At 34.9% G+C, this 25,901-nt stretch overlaps 1 protein-coding gene across 1 annotated transcript in view; it reads right to left on the reverse strand.

The window, feature by feature from the left end:
* GPR158 (G protein-coupled receptor 158) overlaps window positions 1-25,901 on the reverse strand; it is a 408,845-nt gene that overhangs the window by 380,458 nt on the left and 2,486 nt on the right. The gene's annotated exons all lie outside the window — the stretch shown is intronic.

Raw genomic sequence — 25,901 nt, forward strand, 5'->3', positions numbered from 1 at the left:
AATTTGTGTAACTTAAGAGAGAAATAAATTGTTCAACAATTATAGTTGGAAATTCTGACATAACCTCTCTGAGAAACTGGTAGCTCAAATAAAAAGAAGCAATGTTAGCAAGTATCTAAATATTATAATTAGTAGACATATATAGAACTCTTCACATAACTTTCTGTTTTGGTTTTTTTTTTTTTTCTTTATTTATTCATGAGAGAGAGAGAGAGAGAGAGAGAGAGGCAGAGACACAGGTGGAGGGAGAAGCAGGCTCCACTCAGGGAGCCTGATGTGGGACTCAATCCCAGGACTCCAGGACCACGCCCTGGGCCGAAGGCAGGCTCTAAACTGCTGAGCCACCCAGGGATCCCCACTTTCTGTTTTTACATTCAAGAATACTTAGCAAATATTTATCCAAAATAAACCAGAGATTATATCTCAAAGGGAACCTCAAATTCCCAAGGACCAATGTCATATACACTATATCCTTTAATCATAATCCATTAAGTTATAAATTAAGTTTCCTAAAAGGATACCTTAAATATCTCTCCTGTTTGGAAAATAAAAGCAAATTACTAAATAACCCTTAGGTTGAAAAATAAATTAATGACTACTCAGAATTGAATGTCAATGAAAATTTTACAAAGAAACTATGAAACATACATATAACTGGAAGGAAATTTTGTTGCTTTAAATACTATACATTTATAAGGAAACAAGATATTTTAAAAATCTAAATACTTATTCCAAGAAGGTGGAAGTGAGGAACCACCAGTGGAAATACAAAGATTCAGAACAAATGAATAACAAAGATAGAACAGAAGTCAATGAAATGAAGAATAACAAAGTGATGAAGGAAAAAACAAAACCACAAATTAGTTCTTTGGCACCCATATCCTGGTTTCTAAATACCATTTTCTAATAATGAATAAGGATCCTCAGAGTAATGACTGATTATAGGCTTGGAAAGGGAAAACAAAGCATCATCCTCAGAAAATAAGGACAAGAGCATGTCAAAAAGGACATATGAGCCAACTTAAGAGAGTTCCCAGTTACCAAAGTTGAAGCAATTTGAGCAAGAAAATAAATAATGAGGGACATCTGGGTGGCTCAGCAGTTGAGCATCTGCCTTTGGCTCAGGGCGTGATCCCAGAGTCCCAGGATTGAGTCCCACATCACGCTTCCTGAATGGAGCCTGCTTCTCCCTCTACCTGTGTCTCTGCCTCTCTCTCTCTGTGTGTGTTTCTCATGAATAAATAAAATCTTAAGAAAAGAAATAATGATAATATTGGATTCAACCCCAAAAATCAGTATCTATAAATCCATACTGAAAAAGTGATTAAATAAGAGGGAAAAGGGACAACTCAGTTACAAAAGAATTCCAATTGATGAATTTAGAAAGAGATAGGGAAATAGAAAATCATCATTGGAATACCGCATTAATAATTGTTACAGGCAAGACCCGCTGATAAATCCTAGAATTTGTATGAAAAACTTTAAAAATAAACAATATTTGAATGATTTCAAAGCATCTCCCCCAACCATTTACTTATTCATTATTATGTTAATATTAAGGTATATCCAAAGTTATTAGACAATACTCTCTCCATAGAGAGGAAGTTATTCCACCTCCCCTTGGTGGGCTTAATTTGGTAATTCACATAAGAAAAAGAGAAAAATGGTAACTTTAGCATAGAGAAACATGGCAAACCATGTGTCTTCACATGGTCTTCACATTAGCCAAGTGATCAAGGTCAACCTCACTTGCAGTAAAACATACTGATACTATGTATTATTCTGTGATAGGATACAATGAGAAAGGCAGTTCCTCTCTATTCTTCCCCAAAGTCCATGTCCTCAGTCCATTCATGAGAAACCATCTGACACATCCAAACTAAAGGACATTCAACAGAATACCATGCCAGCATTCAAAAGTGTCAACTAATGGTTGATAACACCTTTAAAGGACAAGGAAGGACTGAGAAACTATCACAGATTAGAGAAAACTAGAGAAACATGACAACTAAATGATAATGTTAGTTTTGTTAAGGCTGCCATAACAAAGTACCATAGACTGGATGGTAACAAAGGAAATCTGTTCTCTCATAATTCTGAAGTCTAGAATTCTGAATCAAGGTGTCAGCAGGATCGGTTTCTTCTGAGGCCTCTCTCTTTTTCTTGTAGATGGCCATCTTCTCCCTGTCTTCACATGGTCTTCCCTTTGTACATGCCTGCACCCTCATTTTCTTATAAGCAGACCAGTCATATTGGATTAAGCCCCATCCTAATGACCTTATTTTACTTAATTACCTCTTTAAAGATCTTGTTTCCAAATACATTGTCTGTGAGGTACTGGGGGCATTAGAACTTCAACAAATGAATTTTGGGGAAACAATTCAGATACCATAACATATGGTATCCTGTTTTGGATCCTGGAAGAGAAATAGGACATTAGTGGAAAAACTGAGGAAATCTGATTAAGATCTGTAGTTTATTTTTTTAAGATTTATTTTATTTATTTGACAGAGAAAGAGAACACAAGTGAGGGAAATAGAAAAGGGAGAGAGAGAGAAGCAGGCTCCCCAAGGAGCAGGGAGCCCAACTCGGAGCTCGATCCCAGGACCCTGGGATCATGCCCTGAGCCAAAGGCAGCCACTTAACTGACTGAGCCACCCAGACGCCCAAAGATCTGTAGTTTAATTAATAGTGTTGTAATAACACTTTCTTAGTTTTGATAATTTTATCATGGTTACATAAGATGTTAACGTTACTGGAAGTTGAGTGAAGGTATGTGGAAACTTTCTATACTATCTTTGCTAATCTTCTTAAAATCTAAAATTATTTCAAAATAGTTAAAACTTTTCATTTATAAAAACTAAAGTTCTTGAAAAGGTAAATAAGAGAGACTTAAGTATTAAAAAGAAAACATGCAAATAAAATAGGCAAATAAATACACAGAATGAAAAATACAAAGGAATGCTTTTTAAAAAGTATTAAGATTAATGATTCTCTAATAAACTTTTAAAAACTAAAGTTAATGGATAAAGGATAAATTGGTAGAAAATATAAAATGTCAAACTTGCCCAAGAAGAAATATAAAACTTGAGTAGGTCAATAAGCATAAAATATTTAAAGCCTTCACTTCCTAGAAAAACTTTAGACTTACATATTTTACCTACGAATTCTATCAAACTTTTAAGTAATAGTTCTTATATTTTTACAAGTTTTTAAAATAAAAATATAACCAAAACAATGAATTTTATGTGACTTTGATTCCAAACCATATGAGAACAATACCTAAAAGAAATGTAGCCCCCTCTTAACTACATGTAGATCCAAGAGTCCTAAAGGAAATATTGGATAAATAAATGTTAAAATATCTTAAAATAATTGTTTATCATGATCCACTGGAGTAGATCTCAAGAATGAAAGGATGTTTTAATATAAGAAAATATATCAATAAGGAAAGATGGTGGTAGAATAGGAGGATGACAGGCTTGCCTCATCCTATAAATATAACCAAATAATTATCAAATCACCCTAAATATCCCAGAGATTGACCTTAAGACTGGCAGAGCAGGGGCAGCCTGGGTGGCTCAGTGGTTTAGCACCACCTTCGGTCCGGGGCGACTCCCAGGTTGGGCTCCCTGATGGAGCCTGCTTCTCCCTCTGCCTGTGTCTCTGCCTCTCTGTCTCTGTCTCTCATGAATAAATAAATAAAATCTTAAAAAAAAAAAAAAAAGACTGGCAGAACAAATTTCACAACCAAAGGTTGAGAAGAGGTCACATTGAAGAAGGAAGTATGGATACAGAGTTTGGAAGAGAAGCAGATTATGGCTTCTGTAGCGGGAATGGAGTGGTTTTGGAGAAGAATGAGAGACAGACTAGCACACAGGGGAATTAATGGAAAAGTGAAACCCCAAAGCAATTGTCTTGGAAGGTGAGAGGGCCCAAATTTCATGACTTCTGGCAACAACTGGGGCTTAAAGCCTGGAACTATAAAGATCAGCAGGCTTGGCTGTGATAGACCCCCAGGGCACTGCACTGCTCTTGAAGAGAAGGCAGGCAAACAACCCATAGACACACAGCATGGAAACAGCAATCTGAAGAGCACCTGGGGCACAGAGTGGGAAGATTATTTGCTCATCTCAGAGCACATCCTAGAGAGACAGTGTTCATGGAAAGACCCTTCAAGGAGCAAAGGAACTGGCTAGTGCCATTTTTCTCCCCTGCTCCTCTGCATAAGCAGAGGGCCACCTGTGGGAACTAGTGCAGCTCTGACATTCACCACCTAAATCGCTTACACCAAACTCTCCCCCACCATGTCCTGTGAAACTACCCTTCCCAGTCACGCTTCAACCCCATTATAGCAGAACCTCTCCTCCAGAAGACCAACTCAAAACCCTGGAAACACCACATCTCCCAATGTGTAGGAGTTTTGTGGAGCCTCAGTTCCCGCAGTGGTGGGGACCGGTCTCATTTCACAAACATATGAGAACATACCTAGTTAAAAAGTGCCATGTTCAGGCTAGGGACCAAACATTGCCAATAACAGGCAAAGAGAACCTCTTCAGACAACTGGACTGAAATATAAAAGTAGGAAAGGTAGGAAACACAAAAGTAAAAATGAATTTTTCTGTAAAAAAAATCAAGGAACTCACAAAATAAAAGGATATAAGATATTTTTTAAATGCCTAAAAAAATAAAAATGAATAAAATAAATAAATGAAATAAAATGCCTAAAATGTGGGGAGGGGATGAGAAAATTATGGGTTCAATTAAATGAACATCAACTTAATATATATTGCTATGTGCAGAAGAAGTTATACAAACCCATTTGTACTAATATATCAGAAACCAGTAATAAACATGCAAAAAATAAAGAGAAATCCAGATATATCACTAGTGGAAATCAGCAAACCATAAAGAAAGACAAGAAAGGATCAGAGATAATCTTCAGAAACAACCACAAAACACATAATAAAATTATAATAAATATATATCAGTAACTACTTTGAATATAAATGGGCTAAACACTCCAATCAAAAGATATAGAACAAGAGAATGGGTAAAATAACAAGACCTATGTAAATACTGCCTATAAGAAATTCAGTTTAGACCTAAAGCCACCTGCAGGTTGAAAGTGAGTGGATGGAAAAACAAATGTCATGCAAATGTATATCAAAAGAAAGCTGGAGTAGCAATATTTATATTGGACAAATAGTTTTAAAATGAATACTGTAACAAGAGGCAAAGGAGGACATTATATAATAATAAAGGGGACAAGTCAACAAGAAAATATATTTATGCACCCAACATAGGAGCACCCAAATACATAAAACAATTAATAACAAACATAAAGGAATTAATCGATAATATAATGATAGTAGGAGACTTTAACCCCCACTTACATCAATGAACAGATAATCTTAACAAAAAATCAACAAGGAAACAATGGCTTTGAATGACATAAGAGAACAAGTGGATTTAACAGAAATATTCAGAATATTCCATTCTAAGACAACTAAAAATACACATCCTTTTCAAATGCACATAGAACATTCTCCAGAATAGATCACATACAGCCTCAACAAATTCAAGAACATAAAAATATTACCATGCAACTTTCTGACCGCAATGTATGAAACTAGAAGCCAACCATAAGAAAAATCTTGGAAAGACCACAAATACATGAGGTTAAAGAATATGCTGCTCAACAATGATTGAGTCAACTAGGAAATAAGACATTAAAAAGTACATGGGAAAAAAATGGAAATGAAAACACAATGATCCAGAATCTTTGGGATGCAGCAAAAGTAATTCTAAGAGGGAAGTTCATAGCAATACAGGCCTACCTCAAAAGCAAAAAAAAAAAAAAAAACCTCAAATAAACAATCTAACCTTACACCAAAAGGAGCTAGAAAAAAGAAGAATAAATAAAACCTAAAACCATCAGAAGGAAGGAAATAAAGATAAGAGCAGAAATAAATGATATAAAAACAAAACAGTAAAACAGATCAATGAAACCAGGAGCTGGTTCTTTGAAAAAACAAATTAATAACTCTAGCCACTTAACAAGAAAAAAAGAGAAATGGCTCAAACAATCACAAATGAGAAGAAATAACAACCAACACAAATACAAATAACTATAAGAGAATATTATGAAAAACTATATGCCAACAAATTGGACAATCTAGAAGAAATGGATAAATTCCTATAAATATATAAATTCCCAAAACTGAAACAGGAAGAAATAGAAAATTTGAACAGACTGATAACCAACAAAGAAATTGAATCAGTGATCAAAAAAAAATTCCCGAATAAAAGTCCAGAGACAGATGGCTTCACAGGTGGATTCTATCGTACATTTAAAAAAGATTAATACCTACTCTTCTCAAACTATTCCAAAAAATAGAAAAGGAAGGAAAACTTTCAGATTCATTCTATGATACCAAAACCAGATAAAGACACTACTAAAAAACAGAACTGTAGGCCAATATCTTTAATAAACATAGATGCAAAAATCCTCAACAAAATACTAGCAAACTGAAACCAACAATACATTTTTTAAAAATTATTCACCACAATTGACTGGAATTATTCCTAGATAGCAAGGGTGGTTCAATATTCACAAATAAACCAACATCACATCACAAAGAGAAACAATAAGAACCATATGATCATTTCAATAGACACAGAAAAAGCATTTGACAAACTATAGCATCCATTCATGATAAAAACTCTCAACAAAGTAGGTTTAGAGAGAACATACCTCAAAATAATAAATGCCATATATGAAAAACCCACAGTAACATTATCCTCAATACAGAAAACTGAGAGCTTTTCCCTTAAGGTCAGGAAAAAGACAAGGATGTCCACTCTCACCACTTTTATTCAACATAAAACTGGAAGTCCTAGCCTCAGCAATCAGACAACAAAAAATAAATAAATGGCATCGAAATTGGTAAAGAAGTAAAACTTCCACTATTTGCAGATGACCCAAACACTCTACTAAAAACCTGCTAGACCTGATAATTCAATAAAGTCTCAGGATACAAAATCAATGGACAGAAATCTGTTGCACTTCTATACACCAATAATGACAGAGCAGAAAGAGAAAATTAAGTAAACAATCCCATTTATAATTGCATCAAAAATAGTAAGATACCTAGGAATAAACCTAGCCGAAGAGATAAGACTTATACTCTAAAAACTATAAAACACAGATGAAAGAAATTGAAAACACAAAAAAATGCAGACATTCCATGCCTATGGATTAGAATAACAAATACTGTTAAAATGTCTATACTACCCAAAGCAATCTACACATTTAATGCAACCCCTATCAAAATAATGGCAGCATCTTACACATAGCTAGAACAAACAATTCTAAAATTTATATAGAACCACAAAGACCCTGATTAGCCAAAGCAATCTTGATAAAGAAAACTATGAAGCTGGAAGTATCACAATTACAGACTTCAAGCTATATTACAAAGCTGTGGTGATCAAGACAGTATGGTAGTGACACAAAAAATAGATACATCAATAGAACAGAATAGAAAATCCAGAAATAAACCCACAATTATATGGTAAATCTTCAACAAAGCAGGAAAGAATATCAATGGGGAAAGCCTCTTCAGCAAGTAGTGTTGGGAAAACTGAACAGCAACATGCAAAAGAATGAAACTGGACCACTTTTTTACACCATACACAAAAATAAATGCAAAATGAAATAAAGAACTAATTGTGAGACCTGGAAGTATAAAATTCCTAGAAGAGAAAACAGTCAGTAACCTCTTTAACTTTGGCCATAGCAACTTTTTTCTATATGTCTCCTGAGGCAAGGGAAACAAAAGCAAAAATATACTATAGGGACTATATCAAAATAAAAAGCTTTTGCACAATGAAGGGAACAATCAACAAAACCAAAATGCAACCTTCTAACTAGGAGAAGGTATTTGCAAATGACCTGATAAAGGGTTAGTATCCAAAATACATAATAACTTATACAACTCAACACCAAAAACAAACAAATAATCTAATTAAAATTGGCAGAAGACCTGAACACACATTTCTCCAAAGAAGACATACAGATTACCAACAGACACATGAAAAGATGTTCATTATCATTTACCATTAATGCAAATCAAATCTACAATGAGATATCACCTCCCACTTGTCAGAATGGCCAAAATCAACAACACAAGAAACAACAGATATTGGTGATAATATAGAGGAAAAGGAACCCTCATGCACTGTCGATGGGAATGCAAACTGGTGCAGCCACTGTGCAAAACAGTATGGAGGTTCCTCAAAAAGTTAATCACACTACTACAATAGACAAGATAGTGAAGAAGCTCAAGTGCCCATCAACTGATGAATGGATAAAGAAAAAGTGATATATATATATATATAGTCACACAATGGAATATTAGCCATAAAAAATGAAATCTTGTCACTTGCAACAACATGGGTGAAACTGGAGATATAATAATAATAATACGCTACTCAGAGAAAGACCAAGACCATATGATTTCACTCATATGTGAAATTTAAGAACAAAACAAATGAGCAGAGGAAAAAGAAGAGACAAATCAAGAAATAGATTCTTAACTATAGACAACAAACTGATGGGGTGTGGGCTATGGGTTAAATAGGTGATGGGGATTAAGGAGTACACTTGTAATGAGCACTGGGTGTTGTATGGAATTGTAGAATCACTATGTTGTACACCTGAAATTAATAGAACACTATGTTAACTAATTAGAATTAAAATAAAAACTTAAAACCAAAAAAAAAAAGAAAATACATAGTCACAGCGTTAATAGAAGAAATGAGAAAAATAATCTGATTGTGTTAATCAAGATAAAAACATTTTACAAAATTCTACTACCTAATTTTCTTTAATGATAAACTAAATAAAAGAGAATATTCTTAACCTGATAAAGCTTGCTTCTTCAACAATATATTTAAAGGAGAAACTTTTTAAGATGTTCCCTTTAAGTCAAGAGTGCTTACTATCTCTGATGATGTTTAATATGGTACTGAAAATCACAACTAATTCTCTGAAGAAAAAAATGATATGTAAAGTTCAGGAGAGACTAAACCATCATTATTTGTATATGATCATTTTTCTGACAATAAAATCAACAAATACGAGAATACTAAGAAAGTTCAGCAAGTTTGATAGACACTAGATCAATGTACAAAAATCGATAGCATTTATCTATATCAACAATCTCCAATAAAAAATTATAACTAAAAGATGCCATATAAAATAGCAACAAAACCCATAAATTCTGTAGTAGTTAACTTAAGAATACACAAAATCTCTATGGAAAAATTTTGAAACTAATGAAGGACAAAATGGATGACCTGAATAATATGGAGAGATATCCCATGCTCTAAGAAGGAATAATTTACTGTGTTAAAAATGCAAATTCTGATTAAATGCAGCTATAAATTTAATGCAGAACCAACCAAAATTCCATATGGATTTTGAGAAACTTACAGCTTGCTATAAGTAGAATAATAAAAGTAAGTTGTGAAACGAGGTAGGTTTTGCCCAAGCAATTATTAAAACACTGCCCAATCATGGAAACAAAACATAACATTGACAGAAAAACAGACATGGAAAGCAGTGGAACAAAATAGAGAACTCAGAAACATACATGTGCATATAAGGCACTTAACTGTATGGTAAAGATGATAGTGTTGGGAATCTGGCTCACTAAGTGAACAAAAATAATACCTTGATCCATACCTAATACCATGTACAAGGGTAACTCCAAATGTTAAAAACCTGACTGGGAAAGGTAAAACTTTAAAGTTAGTTGTTGGTAACATAAGAGAACATTTTTGTGGCGAAGTATTGAAAGATTTCTTGAACCCTCAAGCATGAACTGTAAGGCAAAATTTTAAGTAACATAATAAATTTTTGAAAATTCTCTTCAAGGTTAAAGATTATGAACAAAGTTAACTAAAAGGTAACAAATTGGGTGATATTACAATGTCTAAAATTGACACAGTAGTATCTATACACCAGGATCTCTTGTGATTCAATGAAAATATGGGAACCATAATAGGAAACAGGAAAAACATAAACAAGCATTTTACAGAAAAGTAAACACAACAGGCTTACAAGCACATGAAGAGATACGTAAGCAAATTAAAACAATAATGAGATATCACTTTGCATTCATTAAACTGGCAAAAAAAAAATAGCCATATAATTCCAAGTGTTGGCAATAATGTAAATCTATAGGATCCTTTACACCCTACTGGTGAATATGTAGATTGGTACAGCCTATCGAGAGAGCAATCTTGCAATATTTTGTAAAATACATTTGCCCTTCTCTATAACCCAGAAATCCTGCTCTTGTATATAACTTTCAAAGATATTCTCATTCGAGTCTATAAAGGGCATATAAACTTACAACAGTGTTATTGTAATGGCAGAGAATTGAAGACATTCTGGGTACCCATCCCTGGGACTGGACAGTTTCTACACACAATGCAGCAGTAGAGTACTATATTGCAATAGAGAAATGGACTGATTGTATATGTGGCAACATGAAGAGATTTTTAAAAAGAGTGGTGTGAAATAAAAGCAAAATAATCAGCTATATAGCAAGTATTTAATTAAAATTATTTGTACACAAACAGCATATGAACAGAAGAGCACACTTCGCAGGTGAGTTGCAAATGGGGTCTGATCAAGGAAAAGTGAAAAGACTTTTTTTAAAAGGGAAGATGAGCTATTTACTTTCTGTTCCCATCTAACTATAAAAGAATCTAGATTCATGTTTCAGTGACTCAACTATACAAAGATCAAGTAATCTTTGTATAGTTTCCTCACTTGGGGCATCTCATCCTCAGAAAGCATTCTCACAAAAGCACCCAGAATCTATATCATTAAACTCTAGCATATAACTACAAGAAATACAGAATAACATAAGAACATAACAACAACAAAAAAAGAACATAAGAACATAAGAACATAGTCTGATGCCCTCTAGAACATCTAGAAGAATTTGTCTTGTCTTGTCTTGTCTTAAAGCAAGAAAATGTTCTCCTCCCTCACACTACTTTGCAGCAGACATGTCCAGAGAAAGCTTGCCAACCAAAACTTTACATAGTGACAAACGTCTTCCATCTGTCTGGCTTCTTGTTCTTGGAAGGTTTTTGGCAATCAAGTCACACCTTCCTTAGTAAGATCTGTACACTTTGTATGCGAAAAAAATAAATAACTCAAGTTTTGTTTTTAAAAAAGAACTGATAAATATAAAATGAAGTAAGTTCAATCGGGAGCAACATCTCTTTTCTATCCACATATACAATCATTGTATTTGAGGGATCCTCAAGGTGATACTTTTTTCAGAATTAAGTGCAGCACATCTCTTAAAATTTGATAATATACGACTGTCCCTCTGAAAAATATATTTTAAGTCTGCTACTTTTATAGAGATAGCTGACTGATGTTTCATTTTGTGGCTTTCCTTCACTGGGATAGTTTTGAGCTTCATTTTATCTAAATTTTAAACAACAAGAGGACAGCTTTTTTTTTTTTTTTTTTTTTTTTTAATCAAACTCATCCCCAGTGTTGCTTATATCACCTCTATCCTTTCTGAATGGGGTAGGACAATCCCTTGTCAGGGAACTCAGTACAAAGAGATCACCTATATTGATTGATTCATTCATTTTTTTCAAATAATAATCTTATAAAAGAGGAAATACTTTCTTCATTTTAGAATAAGAAAAATTAGGTTCATGTAAGTTCTATAATATGTCCAAAGTCACACTTTTTTAATGTCCAGGGAGGAAAAAAAAGACAAAATATATCTGTCAGGGAATATAAATGTTTAATGTGAATATTGCAGTCTCTCTTAAAACATAAAATAATGATCTCATGCCTTCAGTTTCCTGTTGATTAATTAAAATGCCATTTATGTTAGTGTTTGGCTACAATATCCAAATGAAAATACCTTTTGTGTCAATCATTTCTTAAATTATTAAACTTCTCATTTTTTTTTCTGTTGACTCTTCTTAATATAGATTTTTAAGTCAAACTACCAGCTGACAATCTGCCCGGATTTTTTCACTCTAAATGACTTTTTTCTAGACCCTAATATTTTATACAATAAAAACAAGTCAGCTGTTAATATAGTAATTTTTCACAGAAAGAGATACAGCTTGTGGCAATGGCCACTTCTGATCCAAAAATAACAACAGTAAATAAGGCCATAAAGTAAGTAAAAAAAAAAAAATGTTGCTATTGAAATTAAGATAAATAGCCTTGGGTTAGGTACCCAAGGTGTAAACTAAATATAGGTTTTACTTGTATGCTCTGAACCCTATGTAGACACACACCTAATAAGGAAAAGAGCTGATATGATGTCCAGATCCTTGGTAAGAGTAAGAAGAATGGTCAGAAGACCTAAGTGAGTTCTTGTTCAAGTTGCTGAGTTGAGCATATATTTCTCTACCTCATCCCTTCCCATCCACCTGTAATGGCAGTAAATAAGTATAAAAAGGGAATGAGGCAAAATAGCTGATCAGAGACTTGACACAATTATCTGGGATCATACTGATAATAAGCCAGAGTGGTAAGAGCTCAGTCCAGGACATGATCAGGAAAGGGCTATAAGGTGAACACTGCTCTTCCAGCAGACTTTTCAGAAAGATTTTAAGCTCAAAGTCAATTGCAAGTAGAAGTAGAAAATGCAGCAGACATCAAGGTGATGAACTGAAGGACTTCCATCAATTACACAAGTTGTCACAACCTCTCCTTGTGTGCAGCAAGGGTATTTATCCCCAAACTGAAAACCAAGAATCATTCTGTAAATAGATAAAAAGAAATACCTGAGAAGAGCTAAAACTTCTAAAATTGGTTGTTAGTTATCCCAGAATAGAAGTCTAGGGTGGTCCAGAGACTGCCAACTTCCTTCTCCAGTATCCTAAAGTGAATGAAGCCTGACAATCAAGGGAGAAGTCTACTGAGGAACTAGGCCTACATGTCTGACACAAGGCTCCATGTCCTCTAGCTATGTAAATTAACCTAGCCCTTTAATCAGAAAATTGATGACTAAGGATCACATTTGAGATGAACTGGTAGCATAAAGGAGAAGAGCTGGTATGAAAAAGCAAAACAACTAAACCAGGAACAAACAGCAATAATTCAGGCAACAGAAGACAATTTAATAAGTATTTTAAGTTTCTCAAAGAGATTTAAGAAAATGAACATACAATTATGATAAAAAATCAGAGCAAGAGTTTGTAGAAATTAAAAGAGATTGCCAGATGAAAACTAATTCACTAAAAAGGAAAAAATAAGAAAATCCCCTAGAAGGGAAAGTAAAAAGAAAAAGATGAAAAAATGAGAGAAAAGTTAAGAAATATGGAGATCAATCCAGAAAGTCAAATATCTAAATGTTTCTGGAGTTCCAGAAAGAGAAATGGGTATGAGAGAGTAATTTTAAGCACTCATAAAAGAAAATTTCTGAGTGGAAAAATCTAAAACAGCCAACTAAGTGGTAAGGTTGATGAATAAAAAGAATCACATCTAAGCACATCATCATGAATATTCAGAACCCCAAGGAAAAAGAAAAGATCTTAAAGTTTCTATGAGAAGAAAAGAAACAATTACCTACAAAAGTGTAATAAATCAGGTTAATATCAATTTTTTTTTACCAGCACCAATGAATGCTGAAAACAATGTCTTTAAAATTCTGAGGGCAAAATGACTTTGAACCTATAACTCTATATTCTGACAATCAATCATACAAAAAGACATGTTTTCAGACATGGGAAGACTTAGAAATTTTACTTAGAAGGTACCTGAGATGCTTAGAAAGTATTTGAAATGTACTCCATGGGATGAAAAAATAAGAATTCTAGAACTAAGAGAACCTGAATCCAACACACAGTTGGATTCAAAATTTCAGTAATTTGAAGAAATTTCCATGATAGTTATTCTGCAGAAGTCCTAAAGCAATTTTGGGACTCCAATAAGAATGCCTTCATCAAAAATGTGAAATTTTCTTTAACCAATATCATGATTGATTAAAAAGTCAAATGATCTTAGAAATAATAATATGGTTCCTTTTTATTTCTTTAACATGAAAAAGGAAAGCAGATGGCAATTCCAAAGGCAGGGAGCAATATGTGAAAAGTCTCCATGCAGATATATGCAAACTAAACCATGGTCTTGAGCAACTGGTCTAGAGAGAGATAATCCATTGGCACTTGAAATTTGGAACATTCTGAAAATGACAGATTCAGTTATTCAAGTTTCAATTCTTAGAGGCAATGAATAGACAAAGCACAGCTTTTTTTTTTGCTTGTTTTGGTTTTGGTTTTGGTTTTTGGTTTTTGGTTTTTGCTTCTTTACTGCAGTGACAGGTTATAAATGCCACCATCTTTAATTATCTAAAATACTGGAATAGCAAGAGAAGTAGGAAGACAATGAAAAGTAAAAAAAAAGAAGATACTATTTAAAATTTATGGGTGCAAAAATTGAGGTAACCAGTAGAAAAATTAAAAATACAATTAATGAAACAAGAGAGGAGGGTAAGGAAAAATGAAATATAAAGATGCTAAATCCCACATTTGTCACATTGGAGGAGCTAATGATGATTATTTTATTTCCTAAAACCCATAATCCTGATTTTCCATTTTTAATGTACCTCATTAGAGATACATTCCTACCTATACTTCCTATCATGGAAACTCTACCTCCAAATTCACATCCAAATGTTAGTGGTCTTTCTTCTGGCTCTTCCAATCTCATGTCTATGCTTTATGCCTCTCACTGGCAGTTTTTCAGGCAGCCCTTGACCTCTACATCTTAGACCTGAGCACAAAGGACAACAGAGAGTGTCAGAAAATGCCAAATGACAAGACCTGCCAGCTACCAGCTTGAGAGAAGTCAGGGACCCACAGGATGTCATTCCAGGAATGCTGGTAAAGAAAAAGAATGCTTTGCCCATAAGTTAACCTGCTGTGCCTCTGTCCTTATTCTCCTGTCTGCATCTGAAAAATACTTCCCTTACAGGTTTGAGCCAGGGGGGAAGAAAAGCACCCAACTTATTTTTGCAAGAAATTTTGGATTTTTTATTTCTACCTCCCTTGCTGCTCAAATTCCAATTTATTCATTCACATTTGAGAATGGAGCAACTGTGGGATGCCTGGGTGGCTCAGCAGTTGAGCATCTACCTTTGGCCCAGAGCATGATCCTGGATTCCCAGGATCTAGTCCCACATCCGGCTCCCTGCATGGAGCCTGCTTCCCTCTCTGCCTAAGTCTCTGCCCCCCACCCCACCCCTGTCTCTCATGAATAAATAAAGTATTTTTTAAAAAAAAAAGAGAGAGAATGGAGCAACTAAAAATACCTCATTCTTTGACTGAAATCTCATCAGAGAGACTGGAAAACTCAAGCTCTCAGAGAGCTATGTGAGGAAGTAGCAAGAAGGCCAACACTAAAATGAAGAAAGAAAAATCTGCCAAAATAAAATTAGAACACTACAATAAAACCATCCAAAGAAAAACAATGAAAATGCATCCATAATTTACAGATTGCTATGGGTTAAAACTTTTTAAAGCACTTAATATGTTTCTATATTACCACAATATTTTAACCCACTTATTAAACATCTCCTCTGTGTCTTCCTCTCATTTTTTATGTCATTACCTACCTCTCAATACATTCCGGTAAGACATTCTTTCTATTCTTAAAGCATTTGAAGCTCAATCCTGCCTCAAGGCCTTTGCTCTTACTCTTTCCTATTTAAAACATGATTACCTCAACTTGTTCCATGGCAGTCTCTTTCTCATCCTTCATTTCTTAACTCAAAGATCTTTCCTGACCACCCCATTTAATGCAACCCAACCTACCACTCACCTATTTTTTTATCTCACTATCCTATTTATATCCTTATAGCACTTGTTTCTATCAAGAATTATTCTACTAATTTTGCTTGCTGATTATCTATCTCCCCCTACCTCCACACACACACACAAAAAAAAAAAAAAAAAATCCATGAGGGCAGGGATTTCTGTCATATCTGTTACATCCCCAGTATCTATAGCCCTACCAAAGTACACATTATAGACTCTATAGTGCTTCTTAAAAGAATACATTACATACCTTATGCTAAACTCTTTATGCATATATATGACTGTTCACTCTTTACAACAATGAGAGGTACTCTATACCCTTTCAAGATGAAGACATAGAAAGTTAAGTAATTTGCCCAGTGTCACACAGCAAAAGTGAAAGTTCATGGATTCAAGTGTAGGTTTATAATCCCAAAACCCTTCCTCTTAGACACTGTTCCATGCTGCCTCCCTGAAATATGCAAGGCAATTTTCTTGAGGCACTGAATATGGGAAGTCATAAAATGTGGTCCTTGGCATTTGAAGGCCATGTAGAACTAGTTGGGGAAATTGGACTTTTACATACAGAAATAAATAAGTAATAATACCAAGCAGCTGCTTTCATGATAGCCCCTATTTTAAAGGTGAGAAAACAACCTGAAATAAAGAAAGGGAGATATAGCATAATACTTAGTGGCCTACCATTCCAAGCCTCAGTACCTGTGATCTCTCTGCCTTCCTAAAAAACCTGCTATTCATTCTACCCCTACCAGTACGATCATTCACAATATTGGATTGCCAGATTTTTTTGATGACTAAAGCTGAAAATACTAAGCATTTACAATTTTTAATTTTTATTCTTTAAATCTTGAGAAATGGAATGTGTGGGTTATAACCTTATCAAACACTGCTTGCTTTTCCCAAGTTTGGGCTTAAGGACGAATTGCTTCTGAAATACAAAGACTTTTTACTTATTATAATCTTCTGAATCTATCCTCAAACTATCTCATTCACATGGTCTGGAGAGGGCCTAGGAATGTATTATGAGGCTTTTCAGTTGATCCTGATGCTCAGCAAGGTTCAAGATCAGTGAATAATGAATATAAATTAACTTTCATTTGATGACGTGGGGTGTTTTTATTTGTACCTATGATTAAACTGCAAGTTCACCGCAGCCATAGCTAGTGCAAGTGGTGGTCACTTCCCTGGGCCTCAATTTCCTTCCCTTTAAAAGTAACAATAAATTAGATTATATGATCTCTAAAATCCTTTTGACTTCTAATATTCTAATTCTTCAAAAATGAGCTTTCCCAGGACATTGACTAAAACTTGCTTTTTTAAATAATGCCCCCACCACCCCACACGCACATACTTTCTTTTTCAAAATGCATCCTTTATTGAAAAACCTTAAATATAAAACATTTAACCATAGAAATAGTAAAAACATTTAAACCATTAGTAACAAATTCTGCAAATAGTTTGCCAAGTTTTTCTTTTTGAGCCCTGATGACATATTAATGTAGATTAATATTCCATTGATCCATCAAAATTTTCCAGTTCTCGCTCATATCAGGTTCTATATGTGAAATGATCTTATGTTCCAAATAAATAAATACGTGATCTGATAGACTTATACACACACACACACACACACACACACACACACATATATACACATGCATACAGAACCCTTGAAATAGCCCCAGAATAGTATATTTATATGAATTCTCTCCCCACCAGCAGCTTTCAACCATAGGCAGTTTTGCCCTCAAGAAGATATTTGGCAATGTTTGTAGACATTTTTTATTATCATAGTGGGCAAGGAGGTTGCTACAAGCATCATAGGAGGCAGCCGGAAGTGCTGCTAAACATCTAAAAACAAACAAGACTGGAATGAAATGTCAATAAAGCCTAGGTGAAGAAACCCTGCTCTATGCAGTGGTCTGACCTATCAAGTAAGGGAAAGTCCAACTTCACTCAGGCAGCTGACTAGAAAAAAAAGGAAAAACATTCACTTCCACAATTCCATTTGAATCTCTTTAACCAAAACTAATTACATGACTACACCATGAAGTTTTTATTTCCACCCTGAAACCTCTAAGCCCTTTAGAAAAGAAAGATATATTTCTTCCTGTTTTTGGTCTATAAGTGGTCTTTTATTCTCATTATCTTCGGCATTTTCCCACAGAGTGAGTGAAATTCTTCACCAGATAGTGTGGGAAAGATTTTGATAATCCTTACCAGACCTAATCTGAAAACAAAAGTTTCTACAACTACTGGCCCAATATTTTGTATATTTCACACAAATTGAAAGAAATGTGGGAGCACCTGGCTGGCACAGCGGGTAAAGCATGCAACTCTTGATCTCTAGGTTGTGAGTTTGAGTCCCACATTAGGTAGAGAGATTCCTTAGAAATAAAATCTTAGGGGAATCTGGGTTGCTCAGTGGTTGAACATCTGCCTTTGGCTCAGGTCATGATCTCGGAGACCTGGGATTGAGTCCCATATCAAGTTCCCAGCAGGAAGCCCCTTCTCCCTCTGCCTATGTCTCTATGTGTCTCTCATAAATAAATAAATAAATAAATAAATAAATAAATAAATAAATAAATAAATTCTTTAAAAAAATAAAATCTTAAAAAAAAGAAATTGTAGCTCCATGTTTTAGGATAGCTTGCCTTTTTTAAACAAATTATGAAGGCAAATAGCAATCTAATTTATATGTACCAGTGATGTCTAGATTTTGTGTTTCCATATATGTACATTTTGCTGCATCTTGATAACTTAAAGATGATAATAGAACTGTATAGTTGGAGATATCTTGGAATTTATTTTCTCATTTCCTAATATTATAATTCATCAAATATAAGATACCATTAATCGAAAGATACATTATATTGTGTGCCATTAAAAGAAAATGTATGCTAATTGAAAATGACATGCTCTCAATCATAAGACAGATCTCAAGTTAAAAGACATCAAAATGGGAAATGCATCTCAGAATTGATAAAATACATTATTCTATACTATATCATCTTTCCTCTTTCTCAGATAAAAGCCATGTGTCAAATTATTCTATAAAAGTTTTTCCGTACTCTGGTTTCTCTTTGGATCACTGAATAAATCTTTCACCTTTTACTATGAAAGTTCTTCCATAATAATGTAAAAAGGCATACCCATGGGACAAAACACATAAATAGTAAGAAAACCAGGTTAAGGAAATAAACCAAAATCTTATGTAACTCTAAGTTTCCTTTTAAGTTCTAGGTGCACTGGGTACTTTGCTAACTGGACAGAATTATTTTTTAAAAATTCCACATTGTCTTGTTGTGGTTATAGTTTTTAACTAGGGGGATGCTACAACAAATATTATAATGGATAAAAATTAACTGGATTCAATTAATTAGAATTAATAGTTAACCACATAATAGAGAGACTGCCTTCTATGACAGAAAGGTAGGTAATAGGATTTTTGTTTGGGAAAAATGATCTTGGGGTCAGACCACTTAAGCTAATTCTGTGTTTTCTATAAATTCTACCTATAACGAAGATAACGAAACTAGACATATTTGCTTTGAGACATAATTGTAATTGCTTTGAGACACTACAATATCCTTAAATACAAAAAAAGAAAGTTCATCATAGCTCCTATACTAAGCTTGGCATTGTAGAATAAGATAGGAGGGAACCTGAGAAAGACAATTCACTGAAGAAGTATTTCATAGAACAACCTATCCACCTAAATAATTTTTATAGTTTTTTTTCCTAAAGAAAAAAAGATTTGTTGGATGAGTAAATGCCCAGAGAAAATAGAAATTTACACAGAGAAATGGGTTTTTTTTGTGTTGTTTTTTTTTTTTTACTAAAAGCTAAAAAGCAAATAAGGGTAAAAGACCAACAGAAAGAGCTCCCCCCTCCCTAGTGCATATGCCAAAGCTGTGGACAAGAGCTTAATAACACCATTGGCTGCAAACTCTCCAAGCATAGCCCCAGTATCAGTGTGTGGCCTATTTGTGAATAGCAGCCATTAAGCTTCCAAAGTTATTAAAATCCCAATGTACTATTTTAGTAATTCGGCTAAAATAACCCTGTAAATACCAATCCAGATCTGAAGAGAGAAAATAAACAAGGCCCTAATGTTTTGGTACCAACCAAATGCAAACTAACAACAACATACTTCTTGGCATCCTGTTATGTTACAATATAATCATAAAACATAATGCATATTGGAAAAGGGTAGCCATAAAACCCTGAACAGTGAACAACAAACTGCTGTCTTTCTGCAATTAAAAGTAAAATTTGACTTATCTAGCATTTGAAGACATAAAACCAGTCTAGCGAGGGCATCAGTTCCCTCTCCAGAGGGCAGGCATATACTTTTGTTATTTATTTAGCAATCTCAGAAATCTCATTTCTGCTTTCAAATGTATATTCTACAAAATGGCAAGTAATGCTGTGCCACTGCTGCACCACAATAAATAGGCCTTTTTGAAATTTTAAAATTAGCCAACTACAGAAATAAACTGAAAATGGGTTGTCATTAAGAGGTAAGGAGCTTCAAAATGCCTAAACATTGGTTATCTTGAGGGAAGTTACATGAGTATACTGATGCACCTGATTTAGAAATCTGCAAAATAGCTTCATGTTGCCTTTAAGTAAAACCAGGGGATCTTTCAAGATCTAGAATATCAGATCATGCTTATTCTTATTTTTAAGTGGCATTCAAAGAAAAAAAAAAGAAAAAGGAAGAAAAGAAAGAAAGAGAAAAAGAAAGAAAGAAAAAGAAAAGAAAGAAAAAAGACAATAAAAAGAAAAGAAATAGTGGTCTCAATTCCACTAGCATATATACTTAGTCTGTATCAAGGAGGTTTTCTCTATTCTGTGAATAAATGACTATGATAACATACATTGAACATACATGAACATGATCACCATTTAAGTGAAAATATATTAACTGTTTTCAGCATTATAATCAAAGTCCAAAAGTTAAAGTAAAAGGTTTAATTAGGTACATAATCATAGGCTTTTAGGGTTATAAGGAACCCTACAGGTCACCTAGACCAACCCCCTCAATTTACAGATAGGGAAACTGAGGACTAGAAAGGCAACCACTGTCCATGGTGATACCATGAGTCAAAGATGTGGTCCAGGCTGGTGACAACATCTTCTTTCTCCAAGACCCATGTTTCCACCCTGATCCACTGTCTTTACAAGACTTCACAATAATTAAGGATGAAACAAAACCATCATATAAATTATAAATGACTACTAATCACGTGACTTTAGTTCAGCTAAACTAAGAAAGTTTATGTCTGAGGAGTGTATTTGGGAAGCCGGAAGCTACAATACAAAATACTTACTAAACTTCCTGTGTGATCACAATTCTTCATTTAGTCATTAAAGAATCCCAAAGGAGATGTACTTTACTATTCACAGCTTACAGATGAGATAACTGAGACAAAAACCTCAGTAACAGAGGTTGATCTAAAAACTCTTTGCTCAATAACCTAGGTAAGCATCTCTGTGCTGTTTCTATAGACAACCTCTCCACCACTATCATTACCCACAAGAGAGACGTAGGATATGTTTAGCTTGGATCAAGATGGTCATTTCCCTTATACTTTAAGTGAAGTGCCCTCTTCTGTGGAAATCAGATATCTGTAGCAGAATTATTGGTGGAGGTGTACAGGTGCAGTATGCTGAGAATGAAGTGACCCCTCAAGAGTCAGCGAATCAGTGACTTCGATATTTCTTCTGTTAGGTTCTAAGAAGGGGTTTCCACACCATTTGATCTTTCCTTCATAGCCCTATTGCTGTTTTTTACCAACACCAGGTCTGACATCCACATGGTTTCCTCTTTCTCTGTGTGTTACTTTCCCAACAATACTATTTCCACAAGCTACTGCACTTGTGTGTATCCACCCTATTTCCAAAGCCTACTTGTTGACAATTTGAATAGACCAATCAAGAATGTATAGAACAAAGGGTTAGAAAGGTATTTAGATAGCATCAAGTCCATTCTCACATATTAATTCTGCAGAAGCTGACTTCCAGACAGGTAATACAGCCAGTCAGAGACAAAACTGGAACTTGAGGCAAAGTTCTGTCAAGTCTAATATTCTTCCTACTACACAACATACTTGGTTGTATGATTGGCCTAAAAATAATAAGTGTATATGACTTACTTGGACCAAATATATTATTTCAAATCATTGCTGTGTTGTATTTTTTAATAACAAGGTGAAAACAAAGTTGGTAATCAAGAAATAGCAGCATAGAAAGCAGCGTAGAAAGACCTACCTAAGCTTCACAGCTAGATAGATCTAAATTTTATTTTTGCTGCCTAACATACTAGCTATGTACCTTAGGCAAGCTACTTAACTTTTCTGAAGTTGTCACTATGGTAGATTACAAAGAATTAGATGCAGTGGTGTATATGAAGTATCTGACATCTAGTAGGTGCTCAAAATATATTGGTTTCCACTAATTCTAAGCTGCCACAAAAGAGCTGTGCCATTCTAGCAAGTTCCTTTAGCCCTTTGGGTCTGTTTCCTCCATTGCAAGTTCGGAAGATGAAAGAAGCCAAATGAATTCCTAAGTCCCTTTTGGCTTGTCAAAAAATAATTAGTTCCCAAAGGTTCCTTTACCTTAATTTAAATTCAACGCATAAGTATCTTATATCCATCCTAAGCATTGAATAGTACCAACTACCACCAATGAGATATCTATGATTTCAGCAGAATGGGATCCAACTCCATATCACTTTAAGTTCCACAAAGAAAAATTACTATGCAAAACCAAGGATTTGACTTTACAAGGACATCACAAATCTAATGTAATAAATATAAACAACTGAGGGTATAACTTAAATTATTACTCTCTCTTTTGCTGAGTTGGAAGATGAGAACTAAAATGTTTATACTATATAACAAAAGACCCAGGAGACATTTGGGTCATTAGACATTATTAGAACAGCTAATGCCATTTGGGGTGGGGGTAAGAAATAAAGAAATGAATAATAAATATTTACCTTCCTATGTGAGCCTTAAAAAAAAAGATATATTTATTTATTTAAGGGGAAGGGCAGAGGGGGAGAGAGAATCTCAATCAGACTCCTTGCTGAGCATGGAGCCCAACACAAGGTTCGATGTCAAGACCCTGGGATCATGACCTGAGCTGAAATCAAGAGTGGAGAGACTCAACAGACGGAGCCACCCAGGCTCGCCTCTTCCCAATGTGAGTCTTAAACTAGGCTTTGAAATTTAAGATACTTCTGTTATTCTGAAACAGAAGGGAATAAAATTTACTCTGAGAGGTATTTGATAGTGATAAACATTAACATAAAAAGATGGTTAGCCATGTTCTCACATTACTTTTAAATTTCATATTTGGGATATACATTATCTAAAAATGAAATATAACTTAAATGCTTGAATCTTATAAGCAAGACCTGAGAAAATACTAACTGATCTTTTTTTTTTTTTTTTTACTAACTGATCTTAAATGAAAATTTTAACTACAAAATTTTTCCTCCTTTTTCTCTTCCATAAGAAAAGTATTATCAATGGATTTTTCATTATAGATAAGGCTTTTTGCAGATATTATGGAGGTTCAAAATACATTTAAAATAATGTATAGAATTCTTTTTTTTTTAAAGATTTTATTTATTTATTCATGAGAGATACAGAGAGAGGCAGAGGGAGAAGCAGGCTCCGTGCAGGGAGCCTGACATGGGACTCGATCCCAGGTCTCCAGGATCACGCCCTGGACTGAAGGTGGCACTAAACCGCTGAGCCACCAGGGCTGCCTCATGTATAGGACTCTTAATTATGGTTTCCCAAAAATTTATTTGAGGTTTTCCCTGTACCATGCCTGTATAGTATTATTCACCTATAGAATAGAATTTTAGAATGTATATCTTAGATCATAAAACACCACCACTAACAACAACAGAAAGGATTGCGTTATATGAGTGTGAAGAGACAAGAAAGACCCTTTTAAATATTATCTGATATGTGTGTAAGAAACAATGTATATATTTTTTAATTCAGCAGCCGGTTCTATGAGCTGATTTTTTTGTCCTAAAAGGTGATGAAGGGTAAACTCTGTTCCCCAGGATGCATTGTATGCAAAGGTTAAGAGAGACGCAGAAATATGATTTAGCTCTATACATATTAAGCATAGTGTGAACCAGAGATAGAAGGCCTGGATCCCACTTCTTCCAGTACTATAAAATTGATTTGTGATTTTTGGACAAGTAACTTCACCTTTTTAGTTCTCTTTATCTATTAAACAATAGGAGGAACCATCTGCTCTCTTTAAGTTTTCTTCTAGTTCCTATAATTAACATCTGTGCAAATCCTCAATACAGCATTTGAGAGGCACAAGACATGGGCAAAGGCACTCACAGGAGTGCAGTTATTCTGTTCTCCATACATACTGCCAGGAGGAACCAGCTTTGCAGAGAGCCAAACACTAAATGGCCTGGCTTCATGCCTTGGCGAAAGAACACCATTGATGACTACGAGAGCACTTAAAGAAACTCAGCCAGAGGAAACAAACTACTTTCTGTATGTAGTCCAAAAAAACAGGTAGGGGGCGTGTGAGCCCTTGCAACCTCAGATCCTTTGTGTTCTTGGCCTTTCATCCTGGGTGGCAGAAGGCACTGAGTGTATTTAGGTGACTCATGTTTTCTTAGCCTTAAGAGAAATTATTCTGAAATGAATGCTTCTCCTCCTTAGTCCCACATCTGACCCTGGAAAATACATATATTTTTATGCAGCAGCAATACTCTCTGCAGCATTCTTAGAACACCTTCATAAGACAGAGTTTAGCATAGCGGTTAAAAGTATGAAATGGGCTCCAATTCTGGCTCTACTACTCACCTGCTATGGGATCTCAGGAAAAAAGCTTAACCTCTCCCTGCTTCAGGTTCCTTTTCTGTAAAATAGGGAAACTAATAAAACCTAACTCATAGAGTTGTGAAAATTAAGCAAGATATTGCATGCAAAGTGGTTACCACAGAATCTGACAGAATGTAAATGTTATGGATATGTAAAGAGAGAGAGAGAGAGATGCAGACAGACAGATAACAGATGATAGATTGATCCTGGGAACTGGGTCTCCCTAAAAAGACTTATCTGAAGGCCACAAACAATTTGCTCGCAGTGAATGGCATCTGCCGATCTTTCTTCTCCTGAGCAAACAATATGGCAAAGACTCAAAGCTGGGCTCAGCTCTTACTAATAGGATCCTGCAGAAATCAGGAGGAAATGAGATTGATTACCCTGAAAGCAGGAAAGAGTTACTCTGGTTTAAGACAAGGTCTTTAAAAGAGATAGAAATACATGCACACGCACGCATACACATACATGCATACATACATACACACATTTAATATAGTCACACAGAATCAAAGAAGGGGGTTGTTTTTTTTATCTGCCTTCTCAAGTGTTGCTGGCATTAAAAGGTACAGAATTTTATAACTAGATGGCTCCCTGGAGATCATCTAGTTCAAATCCCTCACTTGGTAGATAATAAGTAGCTGAGGCCCAGAGAGGTTAAGCAACTTATTGGAGGGTCATGCAGATGTAAATGACACTGCTAAGACAAACCAGCTTTCTGATTTCCCCTTTTGCCCACCCAGTACTCAGCCTGTTATCTTTCACCAGCTTGGCACCCTGTCCTTGTGCCAAACAGAGCATTAACACACACACACACACACACACACACACACACAGGTTTCTTACGTTTGCCTAAGTTCCTAAAAAGTACAGATGCACACCTCAACCCCCAAGACTTGCTGCCAGAGCCTCCCATCATGGAAATTGAGAGGATCCCAGTCAATCTGTGGCCCTCTCCCAGGCTTTAGGAGTTTCTACTCTTGTGTTTCTGTTCCTTCCTCACATCCACTCTTAAGTGCTATTTTCTTAAAAGTTCTTCACCAAAAAGGTAAGGCATTTCCCAGGGCAGAAGTTACCGCTGCTAATTTGCAAATGCTCATCTCCCCACAAATGCTGTACTTTTAGACAGGAAATACAGAA

This window comes from Canis aureus, chromosome 5, assembly GCF_053574225.1.
Source record: "Canis aureus isolate CA01 chromosome 5, VMU_Caureus_v.1.0, whole genome shotgun sequence".
NCBI lineage: Eukaryota > Metazoa > Chordata > Mammalia > Carnivora > Canidae > Canis > Canis aureus.